Source organism: Grampus griseus, assembly GCF_964374135.1.
Source record: "Grampus griseus genome assembly, chromosome: 7".
In the NCBI taxonomy this organism is placed as follows: Eukaryota; Metazoa; Chordata; class Mammalia; order Artiodactyla; family Delphinidae; genus Grampus; species Grampus griseus.
In genome coordinates, this window is record NC_139001.1 from 24,795,999 (window position 1) to 24,815,171 (window position 19,173).

The 19,173-nt window shown below is 33.8% G+C and overlaps 1 protein-coding gene across 1 annotated transcript in view; it reads left to right on the forward strand.

Moving 5' to 3' along the window:
* Positions 1-19,173, forward strand: part of ERBB4 (erb-b2 receptor tyrosine kinase 4) — a 687,762-nt gene that overhangs the window by 64,984 nt on the left and 603,605 nt on the right. The window lies entirely within an intron of this gene.

Sequence of the window (19,173 nt, forward strand, 5' to 3'; positions counted from 1 at the left end):
TTTATGCTAGGACTGTGGTAATGTCCATTTTTTGCTCACTTGATAATTTTTTTTCCAATTCAGTAAAAATCTGATACTGGTTTTATTTTGCATTTGTTTAGGGTATTTGATATAGAGTGAAATCTACCTAATTACCTCAAAAACATTTTTTTAACATTTTCTTTCCAATGGATTATTTTTTCTTTAATCATTCATGATTTTTCTTAATATCTATGGAATTGCAAAGTTCTCTCCTAGATTATGGTAACTCCTGGGTGTCTTATGTTTATAGTCTAACTCCTTTATTCCCTTTAATTAGTTAATTTTACTGTATTGTCTCATCATCTCACATGGGGTTTTCTTACTCTGTATCTTGCAAACCATGTAGAAATATTCCATCAAAAGTACCAACACAAAAGATTATATGTGCAGCACACTTGATGTACACACCCCATTAAGAGATTTACATTGTTTTTGCCTGACTTGGGAAAATGCAGGTCCATTGAGAATCCTGTATTATTATGCTGTTTACTTTTTATTCAGAGGACTTAGGAGGTTAGGAAGATAGGTATCTATATGTATTTTAACAAAGTTATTTAAGAGTTATGGTTAATAATAATTTTTCTTAAAACTATTTTCATTTTTCTTCTCACACTTAAATCTTACAAAGTTGAGGAAATAATGCATATTTTATCATAAAAAAGTTAATTGAACATAATATAACAATGATTTAGTCTAACAAAAATGTATTTAATTCAGGGTAATTGGAAAAGGAGAGTTACTCTTTCAAACTTTTCCAAGTCTTAAAAGATGAAGCAAAATCATTGGTGCCATCAGTGTTCGCATTTAAATAATCAGAATGGAGTACCTGAATGTTACTGTATTACCAGATTGACAGAAATTCTAGCTACTGGAAAATCATAGTTCTCCAGGTAATTACTTTCCTGTTGGACTACCCAAAAGCTCCTTCGAATGCACAATAAAAGTCTCTGACCCAACTGTACTAGGTAAACCTACAGTGAATTGACATACTTTTCATCCTTTAACACCTAGACAAGTGGTCTAATAAAATAAAGGGCCTTCATCCCTTTAAGCACACGGATGCATTTGGTCACCCACAAGTGGGCATGGGAGTGAATTTGATTACTATGTTTAGAGAGCTGAGTGAGAAGAATATAATCTTCAAGAGATGGAGAGATGCGGGTTGGATGGAGAGGATAAAGCAGAAAGATGGCAGGGATGGAGACAAGGAAAGGAGCTGGTGAGAAGGCTGGAGATCTGCTCAGATGGAAGTGGGCAGGGAAAAAATTCTCTGATTGAGAGGTTGACAGACAACCTCAAAGAACACAATTGTTTGTAGTCAGCATCGAATTATGTGTCCTTTGCCTATAAGTGTTTTACCTCTGTGTGTGGATTTAAAATAATTAATTAATTAATTTTTATGTGAATACTTGTGATACATAGCTTTACACACACATTTTTACAAATAGTCATTGAGACCTTGTATGCATAAGTATATATATGATATATTTAAATATGCATAGGATAGAGGTATATTGCTTGTTCTATTTTTAACTGTATCATTTAAAATATATATTTATAGGGAATTCCCAGGTGGTCCAGTGGTTAGGACTCCATTCTTTCAGGGCTGAGGGTACAGGTTCAATCCCTGGTCCAGGAACTAAGATCCCACGAACTGCTCAGAGCGGCCAGCAACAACAAAAAATAAAATATATGTTTATTTTCAAGTCAATATACTCACTAAATAGTCTCAGTCTTATTTACTGGACCCTTTCCCTTACTTATTTTCTACATATTGAAGTATTTTAGAGGTATTTTTTTTCCTATCAATACACAGTATCAACCTAGGTAATCTCTTCCAGTCCCATGGTTTTAAGTACATATCAGCACCATGGTCCAAACCACAGGCGCTAATCTGTTTCCAGCTGCAACCCTTAAGTCTTTACTTTATACAACCATCTATATGGTTAAAACAGTTGAAATAAGTTACATAGTGTCATCACTCCACTACTTAATACTCCAATGTTCCCATTGACTTATAGTAAAATCAAATTTTGTACCCTTTTGTAAAATAATGAAATCCTACAGAATTTCATTCTGCACATCTTTCTGACACCATCTCTCTCACCTTCCTTAAACATGTTGCTCCAGCTACGTGGCACTCTTTCTATTCCTGCCCTAGGGACTTTGTAACAGCTATTTAGTTTTTCTGAAATGTTTCTTCAATTTTACGTGCATGGTTTTTCTTGTCAATTTAGGCTCACCTTAAATATCATCTCTCAAAGAGTCCTCTCATGAGCATCCGATAAAATACAATTCTCTCCACGCATCAATCTCATATCACTTTCTTTTAATTCTCTGTAGAGAACCTATGACCATTTGCTTTTTATTTCTTTATGGATATTTACTATCTGATCACTCTGAACTCTGTGAAGACAGGGACAATGTCTGTCTTAGAATCATCTCATATCAAGCATTCTATAAATGTTTGTTTCAAGAATTACTATTGTGGAGAGTCTTTAAGCATGGGTAGATGGCAGGATGAGAAAAAGATTCATGCCTTTTCCATTCTTTTTTTTTTTTTTTTTTAAATAAATTTATTTATTTACTTTTGGCCGCGTTGGGTCTTCATTGCTGCACACGGGCTTTCTCTAGTTGTGAGCAGGGACTACTCTTCCTTGTGGTGCGCAGGCTTCTCATTGTGGAACACGGACTCTAGGTGCACCGGCTTCAGTAGTTGTGGTGCATGGGCTTAGATACTCCCCAACATGTGGGATCTTCCTGGATGAGGGATTGAACCCATGTCCCCTGCATTGGCAGGCAGATTCTTAACCACTGTGCCACCAGGGAAGTCCCCCTTTTCTATTCTTGAAAAATCCTATTAGTTTTATGAAAATACATCCTGTACTTTATCCTGTCCAAATCCACTTTAGATGAGTCACTGTGACTAAAGGGAATAATTTGGAACTTTTGGTTTGATTAATCAATTTATACTTATTTATTATTCAAAGTAAATAAATATTTGAGTTACTGCTGGAAAAGTATAGATGGATTTTGATTAGAGGTAGGGAATTAAAAAGTATTTTTTATTTTACTTCAAGACAACACTATGAAATATGTAGTTAAAATTCAATGTAAATTTTCTCTTTCCTTTAATTCATGTTCCTTTCTGGAGAAGAATTGCTGTTATATGAAACAGAGGAACAGAAAAATATCATTTTTGTATGATTTTTTTTTTTGCTCTCAGTTCTTTGTGCTTATAGTAGGCTTCCAAACTGGGAAAGGTAAATAGCTTATAATCGGTATATACTAAAATATATGATCTCCTGAGAATATGCAGAATTCGGCAAGGTTAGACAAAGCAAACCTTGTACATCTTTGGAGCATTAATTTACCTTGAACTTTTGTGGGAAAAACAGTATTTTCCCATGAAAACAGGCAAATAGAAAATGTTACATGATTCTTTTAAGACAAAATATCACTCTCTGAAGAAATTTCTCCATTAGCTCTTACATATTTGTGTTATGATCCGCACACCCGTGGCTGTGGAATTTGCATCTCCTTTACAGTGGCAAATAGACAATTTAGTAGAAAAATATAAAAATCACTGGCCTGTGATACAAAATTATTTTTATCCTAGAATTTCATATTAATTGATGAATATGAAGATAAATGATAAATAAATTGATACGGTTGCCAGGTATTACTAAATGCATGAAAGGGAATTTATGTAGGAGTGGGAAGTCTCAGATCTAGACCAACTTACACTATTTATTTATTTCAAAACTGCACACATTTAAATTATAAAAAGCAAAATGCTCCCTCACCACTCTTGTTATTGTAGCAGCTTTAGGGTCAGAAAACTGAACTCCCAGCATCCTACCATTTACTGTGTAGCAAACTTGATTAATGGCATTCACCTCTTTGGGCCTCAGTTCCCTCATCTTTAAAGGGAAAGGTTAGTTTGTATTCATAGGTGTCTTGCAGCACTGACCTGCTGTGATTCTGTTTCCTTTTGCTTTTTCATTATGTTTCATTAAAAGTACGTTTCTCCATTTTTAGATTTTCCATATCTCTATTCAAAACCATCTGTCTCAGGTTCTCGTCTCTATTTCATGCCTGAAAAATGTTAATGTGGGTTGGGTGTCCTACCTTTATTCATATATCCAAATTATCTTCTTCTGAGGCAAACTATAGATGGTAAGAATTGTGATAGCTGGGATCAGAGAATCCCAGGATACCACTGAATCCACGATTATTCATTCCATAGAATATACTGATGAACAGAATAGAAGAGCTTGATATCTCAATTCTTGTGGTTAGTAACATAGCCGCAAAGACTCATCTCTTCCAGAGATACACGACTCCTCATTTGTAAATGACAGAGGCAATGTGAAGTTCCTTTGGAAGCTAAGAGCTGATTGTCACTCGTGGTTATTTTCAGCAGACAACTTTGATTGTAAAAGCTATCCTTGGACACAGTAGTGGCTCATCTCTAGGGACAGGGGAGAGAAGGCTTTTTGTGTTCATCTATCAGCCCTAACTCTTACTGACCGAAAGGTGAAGTCACATTTCCAGAGATTATCTACTCTTACTTAACCCTGAGGCCAAAACATCAGTTGTAGCTGGGATCTTCTGAAGATGCTTTTTGGGGAATGGGATTTGAAAAGTGAATGAGAGTCATATTACCACACTATATTAAAAGATCAATTTGATTGTTATATAGTATATGTAACCATCAAATGGGAATCCAAGTCCCAGAGGTTAAGCTGAGGAAACATAATTAATTATAAATAATTTTATGTGAGATTCACCTAACATAATTAATTAAAGAAACATTATAGAGAGAATAAAGCATTTCAAGCTTTAGATGGCTATTATATTACTATTATCACATGATTGGTAACAAAATGAGGAAGGCTTATTATTAGGTCTTTGACCCCATTCCTGCCAGATACTCATGGTTCTGAATTCCTATCTGTTTTGGGATGTCCTGTCAATCTTTGTAGCTTCCCACCAAAACAGCAGGTAACAATTGGTATTGAGAAGAAAGAAAAAATAAAAAAAAGGAAAACTTTCCTCAGATTCAATTGGGGTCATCTATGTTTTCTTTTTCTATTATTAGGAGCTGGGGATATGAATTTCCCTCAACCACAAGGGTATCAGTTTTGTGGAATGTGGGAATAAAATACTCCTGATGGCATTAACAAACAACAAATATTGCATTCTTTTGAAGTATTGAATACTACCATCAAAAGTTATATGATTAGGGGTTCAAAATTTATATAGTCTTCAAGAATATGTGGGAGAGAATTTCCAAAAGCCAGTTGATGTTAAAATTCATTGTGATTGGGCTTCCCTGGTGGCGCAGTGGTTGAGACTCTGCCTGCTAATGCAGGGGACACGGGTTCGAGCCCTGGTCAAGGAGGATGCCACATGCCGCAGAGCAACTAGGCCTGTGAGCCACAGCTACTGAGCCTGCGCATCTGGAGCCTGTGCTCCGCAACAACAGAGGCCGCGATGGTGAGAGGCCCGCGCACCGCGATGAAGAGTGACCCCCGCTTGCCACAACTAGAGAAAGCCCTCACACAGAAACGAAGACCCAACACAGCCATAAATAAATAAATAAATAAATTTTAAAAATTAAAAAAAAAAAGGACTACTTAAAAAAAAATTCATTGTGATATAGCAGCGCTCCTGGAAGAACACTTTTCAGAAGCCGTTAGATATAATAATTCATTGTGAAAGAAATATAGTAATTCTGGTACTGTTTAAAAGAGGAAGTGTTAAGTAGACTAGTAAAAACTCAATACTTCAACTGAAAGGAGGCAGAAAAATCAACATTGAAATTAGGGATTTGGTTTTCTATAGGTATATTCTATATAGAGAATAAAATAAACATGTTGGTTTTATACCTTGAATAATGCCAAGAGTTCAAACGGGCTACAGGTGATTATACAATTTAAATTTTATTTTCATGTGGTAATTTGTATATATGATTAAAATTTCATATATTTTAAAAGACTGTAGTCCAGTTATATGTATTTTACAGATCTCTTAAATAAAAAGGTATAATAGAAAGACATATTATTGGGAGTGAGCACTGCCATGGAGTGCTAACTTGGGCACTAATTAAACTTATATTCCTAGAAAATACATATGAAGTACTTAGACTAAAAAAAATAAAATAAAATAAAATCTTTTCCAGATCAAATATTTTATGAGAAATTATAGCACCTGATAATTATGAATTTTTCATGACGTGTTTTCCAAAGAACAGAAAGAAAAATTACCTTTAAGCTGATAATAGGGAATAATGAAACTATTTAATAATTAATGAGTGATCACATTATGCTAGGCACTGTGCTAAGTGCTTTATGTTAAATTTTTCCCTTTATCCTTCCAGTAACTTTACAAGATAGGTACTGCTGTTATTTTATAGCTGCAAAATAGGTTTAAGAAGATTAAATGACTTGTTCAAGGTCACACAGTAAATGTTGGAGCAGGGTTTGACTCAAGGTTCAGGCTCTTAATCTCTACACTCCTGCTTTTAACATGTGTACTAGGAACCCTATTTACAAGAGATGAAAACTGTAGGCATTTTAACTGCATATAAATAATTAAAATCAGTATAAGATTCTTATCTACAATGTATTAATAATTTGGAGTGAGAGTCTCAAGTTATTCCAGCTAACATTCTATTTAAAATCCTGACGTGTTAATCTTGATTGCATTTTGATGCCTTTTGAACTTTAATATCTGTCAGTAGGCCAAGTTTTATTTGAGATAAAGTACAGCCTACTTCTGTGATTCTCATTCATTAATGGTTAAACTGTTTTTTCCATAACAATTGAAAAACAAATGGCAGTGCTAATACAGTTTGTCAGAGGTTGAGAGATTATATTTGACCTGAGGCAAAATAAACAATGTACCCCTGTGAAAGCATGAGTCTTTTTTCAGTTTAAAATTATCAAATTATGGTTAAGGACTTTGAAAGTCACAGGATTGTAGCCAAAGTAATTGTTACTTAAGCAAGGACTTAATCATTTTCCAGTCTATCTCAAGTCAGAGGTAACTTGTTTGTCATTACTTTCCAAATATATTGTTACTAATAATCTGAAATGGCTTTTGGAAGTTGGCAGGGCCCATATGGCTTTTCTAAAGAGGCAAGTTTCTGCATATGAGACCATCATACTCAATAGATTTTCCTCTGCCCTATAGCAAAGGAAATTAAGCTGAGACAACAAGTCATTTTATTGAAATAGGCCTTGCTTGTAAAGTGAATTCCACTTTTCTTTCATAGCTCATAATGTTACTCCAAAGTTATCTAAGAAAGATTAAGTTCTCATAAAATATGGACTTAACAGCAACTGGGTTAGGTTGCCACATACGTGCAGAAAGTGATTACAGTGATAAGTCATGTGGACGCCAAGTGTTTTGGAGTCATTAAAACTGTGTTCCAATTAGTTCTAAAGTTTATTTGGGCTAAAATAAGTCTTTAACCAAGGAGAGAGATCCATTTTCACACAGGAACCTTCTTGAGGGACTAAAATCTCGAAGAATGATAACGGGCACTTAAAAGAAAACATATTTAATGGTAGCTGGACAAGTCAAAAGGATAGATTGCACATTGCCATAGTTATATAGTCAGTATGTGATTTTATTTTATGTTCACAATCCTCAAAGCTTCAGAGTTTCTGTGAAAGTTTAGTTTGAATTATTTATAAAATAATCCATGAGGGCTGTATTTCAAATAGTATCTAATATAGTTTAAATAATTTTACTGTAAATTATGGAAATTTTTAATTTTTGAAACAAAAAATCAGTATTTAAAAAGAATGATCCTGCAAAGTTTTATCGTGTTATGTAGATTTGCAGTTCTTTATCATTGAAGCAAAATGAAAATCATTTAAAACTTGTCTATAAAGCCAATTTATTTCTTCGACCAACACCAACTTGAGCACTTATCCATTCTGAATTTGAAATCAAAATGCTTTGAATACAGCTTATGAGCCTCTTTGTTTTGGGGGGAAAAGAACCACTAAAGCAAACTGAAGAGAAAGAGGAGATAATAGAGCTTGGAAGCAACCTTTTGGCAAAGAGGAACAAGAGCAGTGGAATAATTTAATTGCTCATCAGCTAATTATACGGTATTATAATGTTAATGTGTCTTCATCATGACAATGTAATAGGTATAGATTGAAGCATATGAAAAAGAAAGTGTTGATGCAGTAATTATAAGTAAGAGTGGAGCTATTAGCGTAATTATAACGCTTCATCGGGTAATTAACATATTGTTCAATTTGAAATGAGGAACAGTGAAAAAGTTAAATATTGAAGGACATGCCTTTGACACTCCAGAGATGTCTTTGAGCCTTTGCAGAGAAGAGGGTATTCCATGTTGATACGGTTATTTCCTGATTCCCTTTCCCATGATTTATTATTTTTCATCATCTATGCTACTAAAGAACACAGTAATTTGAGTATGAGATGCTACTGGTGGTTAATTTTTTTATGTAATATGATCCATTTTGCTGCTATTTCTTTTTCAGTTTTGTCTCATTTTGTATTCCCCTGGTCATTAAATAAGCTAAAAACTTTAAAAATTAAACTAGCCCAAAATGAAATAATGTATGTGGACAGTTCTATAAACTGAAGATGGCGATAATTATTCTTTGACATACCTGAGCAGTTTCTTCTGAGAGGTTTGGGAATTTTCCTTGTATTTTAATACCAATGGGTAACCTGAGTTTTTTTTCAAAACTGAATAGCTCAGAAATATCCATTTACTGTAAAGCCCTTTGAATGGATTATAAAGAAAAACAGCAACAAGTAAACACTGGCGACGAGTGGTAGGCAGCTACATTTATGTGACCTGTCTGCTAATTTTCTTTTAATAATAATAGCTCAGCGACCATCTATATGCAACACTGTTCTGAATATATTATGTATATTAACACATTCAATGTCTACCTTGTTTCTTTTTTTATCCATACATTTTACAGAAGTGATAGCTACCAGAGCAGAGGTTAAGGAACTTGGCAGAGATCACTTATCTCTTAGTAGTAGAACTGGGATTTGAACCCAAGTGACTGGTATCCGACTTTGTCGACCCTACAGTACTACTCCCAGATCTCAATTCAGGGGCTTGTTAGAAGACTTATGAAAAGTTTCCATATTCAGATTAGAACAGGGTAGTAAGCAAGATTTAAAGGGCTGATACTGAAGGATAAATAGAGTCTGTGTAGGTAGAGGAGAAGGAGGCAATTAAATATGCAAAAGTTGAAGATGACAAAGAGAGATCAGTTTGGTTGCAGTGGAAGGTCATGAAGAGGAGCCCCAGGAGAAACAAACAAACAAACGAAACAAACAGAAACTACAGACTTAGATTAGAGCCTAATCATAAACAGCCTAAAGGCCAAAGTGAGAAGTCACAGAGAAGCTCATTAACTTATCCTACTCAATGTGTATGGATTTCCCAAATGCCTATGATCAACACATATACGTTACCATTGCTAGGTATGGAGATGGATGTAGGACAGTTAGTAGAGGAATTAGAAGTAGTGATGCCCTAATACTTTGTTTTCAAAATAACAAAAAAGGGCTAAATTTCTGAGACCATAATTCCTGCTGAAATTTTATTTTGTTATTTTGAGATAGCAGGCTGCAATGCCATCAATATTAACACTTTCACATATTCTTTACAAAAAGCTGTATTTTTGAATTCCGTTCTTACAAATGTTCACATCAGATTGCGTTAAGGGGTAAATACACCATGTAATTGAGAAAAATAGACAAGCAATTTCTATTTCTACTAAAATATATTTATAAAACTGGCTTGGACTTTGGCGTCTACTTTCTTATTTTAATGTTCTATTTACCGTCTTAAAATTTAGAAAAAAAGGTGAACAATAAGACAAATTAGTTAACTTAAATCTGGTAGACTGTGTACTAACAGTTTCCACAGAATAATTCTATCAGAGGTGTAAAATGGTTGGGCATGTTTTGTTGTTTAGGATGCAGCTAAAAACACAATCCGGAGGCTATGCTTGGAATGACATGGATTCTTTCTTTTAGGGGATTTGTGGGTTGGCATCTCTGTAGTAGAAGGAGAACAGGCCCTGGAGTCAGAATGATCCCAGGAACTGACTCAGTTAACCTCTCTGAACCTTATTTTCCCTATTAGGAGAGAGGTACTAATACTTTCTATCTTGCCAGGTTCTTGAGAAATTAAAAATACATATAAAATGGTTATCACAGAAGCTGGCACATGTTCATTGTTCAGTTAAAACTGGCTAAGATTATTGTTATTCAGTCTGAGAGAGTTACTGAACAATGCTTAGTACTATTTAATAAGAAGTTCTGAAAAGTTTAAAACAAATCCATGAAATTATGTTGTGACTTTCTTTTAAAGTATTAATTATAGTTCTCAATCTGTAGTGAAAGAAGTACAAAGCATTAAAAAAGCAAAATGTAGTCATGGAAAACATCCTCTGTTCAAGACCCTTCACGAAGAGTGGAGAATTATAGTTGTCAGAGGTTAGCTACGAATGGAACTAATGCTAGTTCTAACTCTTCAAAAAAGATTTTATTTGTAATAATTCCAAGTTAATGAGTATAAGTTAGTATCCTTCACAGCAAAGTTACAGTCCACATAAAACACACACACACAGACACACACACACGTGACTTATAGAACACATCACATTACAATTACTCATGTATTATCCCACAAACATATACTGAACACTCACTAATTTCCTGTGCTAGGTGTTTCCTTTGCTCGACTGTGAATATCATGAAAGCAGGTGTTATTTCTCTCATTTTTATGCCTTACAAAATCTAGCATAGCATACTTGAAGTATAATAAGTACATAATGCATATTTACCAAATAAATAAGCAAATAAATGAACTTTTACTTCGGAGACAAAGTCGGTGTTAAGAAAGATGTTGATCATTTAAATTCATTGTGATTTACAAAACACCAATTTGCCAGAAGCTTTGTTAACTTTCTCTAAACAAAATTTGTATCACGATGGTAACAATGAACACAGTCATACATACATTTATATTTTGCCTAATTTTACTTTCCCCCACTTCCTCTGACCATTTCCTAGAAGAAATGTACATGGACAGTGAAATAAGGAAAAAGATTGAGAAAGAACATTTGGTCATTTTTTTTTTTTTTAATAACTGAGAACACAGCATATTCTTCTGTGGCTCTCATTTTTTATTTCAGTTCAGCACTTAGCTGAGCAGTATTACCCACAAATATAAAAAAATTGACCTTTTTCTCTATAAGTTTAACATCATGGTCTCTTGATATGGTGAAACTGGCAGGAACCTTAACAATCCAATTGTTCTCTTAGTTAGAGAGGAAGACAAATAGCCAGAAAAGTATTTCTTCTTTTCCTTATGGAGGAAGAAAAAAAAGGGGAGGGACTGCATGAGGAAATCATAATAGTTTTGAGAACTGGAACATTCAAACTGGAAGAAAAAGGAAAGTCTCAGGTAGAGGTATTTTTGACCCTTATTCTCTTGGTTTTAGTCACATGCTTTGCTGACAGCTCTGGGGACCTGAACCCTGGGAACGTGTTAAAGGTAGGGCTCATCTGTAAAAAGCCTAAATTTAAAGAATTGTTAGACTTTTTATCACTTACTCTAATTAATCACCAAATAACTAATCAATAAGATTTACTTGTAGTTTTCCTCTTGTTATATTTTTTATGAAGAAAAATAATTCCTACCAAACCAGTAATTCAAATATAATAGATCATAATCTAGGATAATGAATTTTATGTTGTGCTCATAAAAGGAAATATAAAAATTTTCTCAACATTTTTTTAAGAAAGGTGTCGTGAATTTCTGCATATATGAAGGAAAAGTTATCCCCAAATATTGTTAACCCCAATAGTATATTTCATCACTATTTTGAAAATCATATATTGAATATGATGAGTACTTTAAATATATACATGAATAAAGAACAGTAATTTCCTATAAAATAATGAAATGCAAAGAAATGCAACAGCTTAAGGTTTCCAAAATCCCTGAGATTTTGAGTCATTCTCCTATTGTGATGACCTTTGAGCCAGTGTTTTGGGAAAGATTTGATCTCATTTCCTGGTGCCCATCTGAACTTTGTCGTTTGGACTAGATGTTTTTATACAGGTCAGAATTTCAAGGGGTTGTATCAGTTCTATGAGATTTACCATGTTCCATGGAGAAGTTTACAATTTCCACGGAATCAATCTGCATGTAAGAAGTTTATGTCAGAATATGAAGACCTAGTTGTCACAGCGAGAATGCTAATTGTTATCCAGATATTAAGCCTGTGACATTTTTCTGTATTCTTCTGCCAAGGAAAACCCAATTTGTCTCCTTTCATTCTGGTGGGACCTAAACGGACGTACAAACTCTGAATATAATTAGCAGTGGAATTAGTTAATCGTTATTTGGCATTAATTAAGTACTTTTGTATATTATATAAATATTATATAAATATTATATATTTATAATACATTTACACAAGTCATTTAAAAAAAAAGTTTTGATGGTGTTTTTGAGAGGCTATAATAACCTTTTCTTGCTAATTTTCATCCTTTTGCTGCCTTCATTAGGGCAAGGCCTCCTTTCACATCTACAGCCTCTCAGGTAAGTTCATTCTCATCTCCCATACATGTTCATTCTCTGATGTGGCAGGACTCCATGTTGTTCATAGGACTTGGAAACTTGAAGACAGAAAAGTTCCAAATTTCGTACCAACATTTACCTCTGCATTTTGCTAATCTTTCCCCAAATGAAACAGAACCTTTTATTTAAAACAACATGAAACCTAAAACAATAACAGCAAAAAACAAACACAAAAGACATACAAGAAAAACTCTCAATATTGATACTGATCAATGGCTGATTGAAACGGCTGTGAGTGAAAGTGAAAAGGAAAGGCATGATAGCTGAATAAGTTTCTCTACTGTACCCTGTTTCCTCTGCCTGGAAATAGCCCCCAAAGTTATCTTGATCATTTCTACCATGTGGCTATAATATAACTGTATCCCTAGTGTTTATTTTTTAGTTCAGGGTAGTTTAGATGCACAATAGGAGTTGCTTTATCCCTTATCCCCAGACTTTTAGAGAATTGTAACCTTCAATCAAGGGGTAGTAGCTCATATTTTTAAAGGTATCTAAACTTGTATGTTATATAAGCATAACATAAGAAAATGTATTTTTCCATGATCTGTACTATTTCTCTAGTGTCTTTCGGGGTCTGGTTTAATGCTGTGTATATAAGGTTTGCTAACATATGCTTCCAAAACAAAGTGAGGTTAAAAAAATGTAATCTCCTTCCTCACTAGGGAAAACTATAGCTTTCATATTATCTCTAACTAGACAAGGAATTGAACTAAGATTTGGATTTAGTAGGGATTTTTCGGGTTTTTTTCTTTTCTTTTTTTTTTTTTTTACATCTTTATTGGAGTATAATTGCTTTACAATGGTGTGTTAGTTTCTACTTTATAACAAAGTGAATCAGTTATACATATACATATGTTCCCATATCTCTTTCCTCTTGCGTCTCCCTCCCTCCTACCCTCCCTATCCCACCCCTCCAGGTGGTCACAAAGCACTGACCTGATCTCCTTGTGCTATGCGGCTGCTTCCCACTAGCTATCTACCTTATGTTTGGTAGTGTATATATGTCCATGCCTCTCTCTTGTTTTGTCACAGCTTACCCTTCCCCCTCCCCATATCCTCAAGTCCATTCTCTAGTAGGGCTGTGTCTTTATTCCTGTCTTACCACTAAGTTCTTCATGACATTTTTTTTCTTAAATTCCATATATATGTGTTAGCATACGGTATTTGTCTTTCTCTTTCTGACTTACTTCACTCTGTATGACAGACTCTAGGTCTATCCACCTCATTACAAATAGCTCAATTTCATTTATTTTTATGGCTGAGTAATATTCCATTGTATATATGTGCCACATCTTCTTTATCCATTCATCCGATGATGGACACTTAGGTTGTTTCCATCTCCGGGCTATTGTAAATAGAGCTGCAATGAACATTTTGGTACATGACTCTTTTTGAATTATGGTTTTCTCAGGGTATATGCCCAGTGGTGGGATTGCTGGGTCATATGGTAGTTCTATTTGTAGTTTTTTAAAGAACCTCCACACTGTTCTCCATAGTGGCTATACCAATTCACATTCCCACCAGCAGTGCAAGAGTGTTCCCTTTTCCCCACACCCTCTCCAGCGTTTATTGTTTCTAGATTTTTTGATGATGGCCATTCTGACTGGTGTGAGATGATATCTCATTGTAGTTTTGATGTGCATTTCTCTAATGATTAATGATGTTGAGCATTCTTTCATGTGTTTGTTGGCAGTCTGTATATCTTCTTTGGAGTAATGTCTATTTAGGTCTTCTGCCCATTTTTGGATTGGGTTGTTTGTTTTTTTGTTATTGAGCTGCATGAGCTGCTTTTTTTTTTAATCAAGTTGTGACTGGGGACATTCTCACAGTTTAGGAGAAGCCTTTGAAAAGGAATTATTGGAAACTGTAGGCTAACTTTCTTCTCAACATGTACTTGAAGTAGATAGTGATGAGTTTAATATAGGGGCCTCATCCTGTATAAGTTTTGTTTGATTTTTGACTGATATGAAGATTTAGCATATTAATTCATCATTGATATATAATATATGCAAATTTTACTTAAGTAATAAATGAGGAATTGGGAATACATCCATAAAATGTTCACCCCTATGTGCCCTAGTTAGGGTACATATGTACAATCACTAAGAAATCGAAAACATACTAATAATCAAACTTCTTTTTAGATTAGTTCAATTTGTCAGCTTTTTATTATATGCCTGTTTGGGTCAGGTACTCTCCTAGGAAATGGGGATAAGGTGAACTCTTTCATTTACTCATCCAGTGAAGCATTTATTCTATTTACTGAGCATATACTTACATGCCAGGTACTACTAGTTTCTGAAGAGACAGTGGTCAGCAAAACAATGTTTTTGCCCTCAAACAGCTTATATTCTAATGAGGGGAAAGTACAATGACACATACCTGCTCTCAAAGAGTTTATGGTCTCGTAGTGAAGACTGTCAAAAATACAAACAGAGACAATACAATGTGATATGGGCAATGAGTGAAATGCATTCATATCATTACAAGGCAGGAAGAAAAGGTTGGTCTTATCTGGAGACATCAGAAAAGGATTTGTAAGGTGATGAACCTTAAATGGGTCCTAAAGATTGGGTATTCTTCAGGTGTAGGGGGTTAGTTGTGAGGAGGTATCTTAGACAGAAGGACGGATAGATGCAAAGCCATGGCCTTGTAATGCAACATAGTATGTGCAAGCAACACAAGCCATTTGACATTAATGCACATTAAGTGGGGGGTCAGGTGGGACAGTGGAACCAGGTAAGAACTTTTACATAGGAAGAATCAAATTATCCTAAGAAGTATGGACTTTATTCTGCAGTTACAGGGAAGCCATTCATGGTTTTAAAAAAAAGATGAATGTGGTCAGGTTTGAATTTTAGAAAAATCACTTCTTAGCAGTGTATCTCAAAGACGAGAATTGATCTAATTTATATCCTCTGTTATTAAAACTAGTAGCATCTGAATTAACATTTAGATAATGCCTTCACCTAAACTAGATATTTTTCTACTACTTTTCAGTGGGAAGTTATAAGATAGGAAAAATTTCAAGCAACCTAGTTTTTAAGGCATTATTTCTTAAAAACTTAAGCACAGAACTGAATTTTGAAAAAGTAGAAATTCACTTTGTTCAAGTAAAATTGTCCTTTTGGCTGAGCTTTTTTTTTTTATCAGATTCCTATCTATTTCTTGGTGTCAAATGAGGGAAAAATCAATGGGTCTTTCCCAAGTTATTTATGTTCATATAAGTTCAGTCTTGATTGTGAAATAAGAGAAAAAGAGTCTCTAACATCTTGACTGTGTTAATAAAAATGTTAGCATTTGATGAACTAAAACGTTTTCCCAAAATATTTTCATCTATTAGTCTCAATACCTAATTTAACTTTATTTACTTTTAAATTTATATACTCCCATTATATACTCCTCCAAATAAACATTTGCCTATACTCTTACTCGCTTAACTTCTTTCTGAAGTAAGATATAAGTAAATGAAACATTTTAGTTTCATTTCCCCATCAATCATTATCTCTAAAAAAACAGCTTTCACTTATTTAGCTGAGAATCTTAGCCATTTACTCCTTTCTTATCCCTTGTAGGATAAGAATATAGAGAAAACTATCAAAATGTCAGTTAATGAAGCCATATTTACTTACTAAATACTTTTTTCTTTATATTTTGTTCCTAAGAAAAGCCTAATAGTCAAAAGCAGACCTAATTGTCTGCCTTACTCCTGAGCCATCATAAAGTAGAAAAAACAGAATAAAAGCAAATACAGATAAAGGTAGATAAAATGCATAATGGATATTTCCTACAGAGAAGTCTCTCTGGAGGTGTATGTAAAAGTGAGAAGAAAGATTAGTAGCCTGACACAAATAGCTTCTTTAATATGTGGGTAATTATCTTTATTATGTGTACAACAAGTGGGAATCATATTATCCTCAAAGTAGGGAAATAACATGTTTGCTCATAACAACTACTGATTTTGAGACAAGACATAAGACTTTTGTTTTTTTTTTTTTTACATTTCATTAAATCTACAATTGTTTAAAGGGCTTTGTCTTCTTCTATAGATAAATGATGGCAAACAACGATTCATAATTTATTATGATTTACTGAGATTTCTTTTTATAATTTTTGTGGCTTTGAGTACTCTCCTTATGTTATTTCATTGCAGAATCTTCACAACCTCATTTGTTATTAATATCCCCATTTTACATGTGAGTAAACTCAGGCTCAGAGATGTTAAATAATTTACCAAAGATCAAATAGCTAATAAGTGGCAGAGATGGTATTAAACCAAACTAAAGTCTCTATGACCTTAGAAACTTTATTTTTAACTACAACCTAATATGGCTTCCATGATACTGTTTTAGGTTATCACTGCTGATAATACTCATACTGTAAATATTATGATACAAGTTATTTTTTAAATAGGTAATTTATAAATGCTAAGAGCCATATTGTGAAGATCGCGTAACGTTCTTGTGTTTGAATATAAATCTTAGATAAAGTTTATGCTTTTAATATTTTAACATGTAGGCTCTTTGAAAAATGAATAAGGCATTTTGTTCTTGTTTGTCATCAATTTTAATACTCTGACGTGATATTGTTTTGGTTGCCTTGAGTTGCATTACTAAATTTAATAAAATATTATTTAATAATGCAAATGATTGGCTACATACCTAGCTTCTCTGAGATCCCAAGGGTCCTCCACTACCTTCATTAGAGAAGTAATCTTGATATCACTAATTTATTTCTTTTTAATTACCCATCTAAAAATGTACAAAGAATAAGTAAAAGATTTGAGAATAGAAACAGGCCCCTAACATTATCATACATTTCCAACTGGACTAAAATGAAACATTTTTATACTTTTATGAGCACCATTTCTCCCTACCATTTGTTTGGTGTTTAAACTGTTATAAATAGAGTCACCAAATGACCAGACTCAAAGTTCATCCCTCAGTATCCTTTCCCATTTTCTTATCATCTCTCAAATGGATGAAATTATTCACTCTTTCTCTGAGGGTTGTGGTTGTTTTTACGTCAGCTGTCCTTCCTCCATTTCTTCTTTGTTACTCCTTTATTTTTCAGAAAAATAAAACACACTGAACTTTCCTTCTCTCTTATTACACTTTCCATCCCATACATATATTTCTCCCTGGCATTCTTATTACAAAAACCACTTTCTAGCACATCTACTTCCTTACCTCTAAACTCATCAAGAATCAGCTCCATATAGAAATCTGTGGGAAGAGTGATAGCAACAATGTCCCCACCCCACATCATATGCTACTAAAGTACTTTGTTTCCTATCCATTTTTCATTTAAATAAATAATATGATTCTATTTTCTAAGAATCATGTCTACATCTAAAATATTCCATCTGGTAGAAAACTGATGTTTAAACACATCCTTATGAAAAGTGGCAAAGGTACTGTAATAAACTGCTCTCTGTTCATGTTTGTTTGAATATAAAGCTCTGAAGGTATGCATTTTGTAGTATCTAATGCTGATTTCAAACATATATTGGTTTATTGTCAATTTTTATTAAACTAGCTTGCTAAAATGTTCTCTTAAAGTTATGCCACTACTGAATTTGCATATTTTCATTTCTAGTTTTTAAAATAATCTATCAAAATAAACAGTCTCAGTGCTAAAGTTAGAAAAAAAAATCACTGCCTTACAATTTTCAGTTATCTCTTCTTTTCAAACTTTCAGTAAATGTGGGATAAAATAAGTTTTGTACATTAACAAGTTGTTCAAAGAGCCTGGAATTGTATAATCATAATCAGCAGAATCCATATATGGCATTTCCATATTGCTTTCTAACATCTTGAGTTTATTAGTGGGAAATTTAATTTGTGCTAATCAGCCTGAGGCACAAGGAGTGAAAAATTAACTTGATGCATATATTTGATGTTTTTTAGTAGTTCTCAGTTTTTCACTATAACGACAACATGGCAACCCAGAATAAACACATAGATCTACAGTGTCACTTCTGATTACCACATTACTGTAAATAGCTATAACTTGCTGAAAACCCAGCCACAATTCATTATCTTCCTGGTTTTATCTGAGAAGACATGCATCAACACTGCATAAGAAATGGCATGTTTGAAAATTCCAGACTTTCATTAATGGCCTGAATGTTGGTTTAGAGTCTCTTTTCTAAAATGATGTTTAGCAATATTAATATACTTAAGAATGTTCTTGTTCAGGCTCAAAGGAGGCACCAAAAGACAGCAAAGCTCCTTTCTCTTCAGTCTCTCTCTTAATTCCTACTCTATATTCACTAGGGATTGCTGCAACAGGAAACAGGTTAGTGACTTGGGAAATTGCCATAATAATCTTCATCACCACTTCTGTTTCCTTCTTTGAGTCTTCTCTGCCATATGATTTAAAATAAAGTGTCAGAGAATAACCTTTGTGATACGTACACTTAACCATCATCTTTTCTAAAGAACAGGGATCTCAAAATATGGTCCATAAATATGGTG